General features: G+C 44.8%; 1 long non-coding RNA gene across 1 annotated transcript; it reads left to right on the plus strand.

Annotated features, from left to right (window-relative positions):
• The first annotated feature begins 1,356 nt into the window (after positions 1 to 1,356).
• LOC125953537 (uncharacterized) lies at positions 1,357 to 2,787 on the plus strand. Its single transcript, XR_007468963.1, has 3 exons — positions 1,357 to 1,479; positions 1,568 to 2,433; positions 2,509 to 2,787. It is a non-coding gene; the product is annotated as an uncharacterized LOC125953537 (long non-coding RNA).
• The last annotated feature ends 721 nt before the right edge of the window (positions 2,788 to 3,508 follow it).

Raw genomic sequence — 3,508 nt, forward strand, 5'->3', positions numbered from 1 at the left:
CATGCGGCAGAGAAGCCGACGACGAATGGTTGGGAAAAGTGTTATGTTACTAATTTTTTGTTGGATTAATGTTCTCGGGCACACCAACGACCCCCGAGCATTTCAGGGCGTGCGGTGGATAATCCAACTCAGTATGCCAAGTGAATTGCTCGTTAAAAAGCATTAACTGGCCAGTTTACATAACGCAGATCAAAGTGGCACTACTGTGCGTTGCCCGGTAATCTGTCTTTGAAGTAACAAATTATGTTGGGGAACATTTCAATTATTTTTGGGATGATATTTCAATTATTTCTCTTTTTCTCTCTTCCCTTGCTTTAATTCTGGATAAAACCCTTTTCTCGGATGAAACCATTCAACTTTAGTTTTTTGTCTTTGGAACAACAACTTTTCAAGAATAATTCGTACTTTGAAAACTGTTTCAGCTCAAAATACAGCTAAAAATACATCAAATAAAATAAAAATGATCGAAAAGACCTTCACAATACTCCAGAAACGTTCAGCAATCACGAGAAAAAATAAAATATTTAAGCTCCTTTTAAAGATAAGACACATTCTCGCATCTGACGATCCGCAAGCCTTCCTGCTGGTTATGAAACAAACCAACTTCACCGTCGGTGCCCCATTTCCTCGTAACACGGCTTCTCTACATACAGCATTGTTGTGCCGCATTGTGCGTGTGCACCGGATTGCAAAAATTTGCCTCCAGCGCGAGTTTCGTAAAGCTTTTCCAGCAGCAGCAAAAAGAGACGTCAAAATCGGGAGCATCTTGAGGATGCTGCCAGCTGTTTGGATGCAAAACCCCACGCCGAGCGCCCCACTGGTATGCAGCGAGCGCGCAGGCATTTCGGTACGGTTTGCAACACACTTTGCGCTAACTTCATCACTCCGAGCATTCCAGCAACCAGCAGGCCACCCCGTGGCCCGTATGCCCGTGCCACCGGCCCGATGAATTGTTTCATCGTCCCTGCTCGTGTAAAGCTGAAAAGCCACGAGCAAGAGCAGCTTGTATGTTTCCTCTACACGCGGGGCGGGTATGTAAGGGAGTGATTGAATTAAATTTACATCACATTTTCGGCAAACTAAGAATCCGCATGCCTACAACCAGTAATGCCAACCGCCAAAAAGGCTCGACGAAGACTTCCTACTACACAAGGGTTAAACGGCTTAAATCGAGCAAGGAAAAGGAAAAGGAAAACGTATCCTCGCGGTGGCACCCTGTACATTGGTTGAAACCTCCCCTGAACCTAGGACAACCGCCCGGACTCCCTCGATGGCACGTTATTGTCATGGCAACGGAAATAACTAGAATATTCGGGGGCTAGTACCAGCCCCCTGCGCATTACTATTTCACGTTCCAACTGAAACGGATGTTTTCGCAACTCGAAGAACAAAGCCCTCGACCGACGAAGTGAAAAGCGAAGTGAATCTGGTGTAAATCATAGCTCCACAGATAACATAACCTAGTCAACCCATTTTGGAGTAAGTATTTTAAAGATACAATCCTTTGGAGATGTCGGAATGGATGTGCGTCTGTTCTAACCGTGTGATACGTGTGATCTACTTCTAGCATCAACGTAAATTTCTACGAAAGCCTCAACATGTGCGATCCGTGCTGCAGTTCCTACGATCTTTGCTACTCCTACTATCCTTACTCCCGCTATTACTCCTGTTCTTCGTGCCATCGATGCTCGTTATCATGCTGCACGAAGCACCATCATCGCTATTGCTACCTGTGCTTCCGTTATCATCACTAAGATGTGACCTTGAACTAGTTTCTAGCTTTTTCCCCGGCACCTTTTAAGTTCCACCGTCGCCAATTTCCATTTGCTATGTTCCAAGTCCACCCATCCTCGTTATCCTGTAGACCCCGCGTAAAACGAATGGCGATCGATGTAAAAATCGGAATTCGGTTCTACATCGTTGTTTATACTCCACAACACATTCGAACGCACTACTGTTTTCCGATGATGTCGCAGAAAGTATTGCGGATTGCGTGCGTGACCTCGGACGTGCAGACTCGGTGGTAGATACGGTTGTCTACCAACTCCGTAGCTCTTGCCAACGTTCGCGGAAGGTCGTTGTACCGCTGGTCGCAAGTTAAGGGAAGCTCCAAAGGAAGAGGGTCGAGCAGCGCGAAGCATACTTATGCTCGGATGGGGTAACAGAGATCGATACTATTTTGTAAACACTGCGACTAGTGTGACTGAAATAGCATTTGCATCACAATTGATACCGCCCGAAACTCTCCTGTTAGTCTTCCTCTTTTATTATTTTACCAAATTTATTGGCGATGGTGTCCCAGTTTCCTCGACGACAAACTCATAGTTCATCCACCAACCAAACATTCCACTCACCCCTGCCTCATGTAACATGCTTTCTTCCTGAGTCACCTGTTCAGTACAATCCATAGGCGCACAGGATGGTGAACATCAGGTAAGTCTATGACTATGGCTAGCTGAAACATTGTAAAACGTAGTCTTACTTTATGTTGTACTCAATCTATTTCAGCGAAAAAACACGTCATTCAAACAACATCCAAGCATCGAAAGTTTATAAGCCGCAATTCGCTTGAAGCAGAAAGTTTGTTGCCAGAAAAATACGCTTAAAGTCATGGTAATCAAACGTCTAGACCATTTGTATAGCGGTGCTTCTTCTTACACTAGTCTTAATCAGCCACGTTTCTCGAATCTACCTGTTGGATTCACGTCTGTTAGATTATTCAGAGTTTAGTAATAGAGCGCCAGCATAGCAGAGCGGCTTTATATCAAGATGAAATATAATTCAATGTTGTTGCTTCCCACATTTATCAAAAACAATCATGTACTCACAAGCGGGAACCCGCTGGCGTATTTTTTACGATTTCTAGTGCAGAAACCATTCAACTTATTTTTTTCAAACTAATGTCATATTAAACTACACTTTTTCAAGAATATTTGGTTAAATTTTGGGGAAGATCGGTTCAAAACTACGCGCATGGCGTCCAATTTCCGTCCCGGACCGTTCCGTAACGGTCGTTTCAAATTCAAAAAGCCGAAGACGCCCGCAGTGGCGCCATCTAGCCGTCTTTCGTGCGTTTAGAACTCTCGTTTCAGCACTTCAGCAATTTCAAATTTTACCGTTTTTTCCTAATTTTACCGATTTTTTTGGTTTCTGCACTAAAAATCGTCAAAATAAGCCTTTTAGGTGCGTATAACCCTTGGGATTGGTGTTGAGGGAGTTGTGAGAGCTGCAGCAAGATCCCCAAAAAGGCCCAGGAACAACGAAAGAGGATTCTAAACCATTCTATTTGACCATACGGGGGGCGCATGGTCGTTTACGGTAAGTGATTTTAGTATACAAAGAGTCCCAAAGTCAGACGGAGGTCCCTTAGAGCCTCGGACCAAACCTCCAGAAGGACGAACACCGCTCTGAGGACCCTCCGCTGCCAGGACCGCAGCCCAGACAATTTTGGGTGCACCTAGGGTTGTTCCGAAGGAGCCCGACCACAGTCTAAGCAAAAGAGGCTCAA

The sequence above is a fragment of the Anopheles darlingi genome, chromosome 3, assembly GCF_943734745.1.
Source record: "Anopheles darlingi chromosome 3, idAnoDarlMG_H_01, whole genome shotgun sequence".
Lineage (NCBI taxonomy): Eukaryota > Metazoa > Arthropoda > Insecta > Diptera > Culicidae > Anopheles > Anopheles darlingi.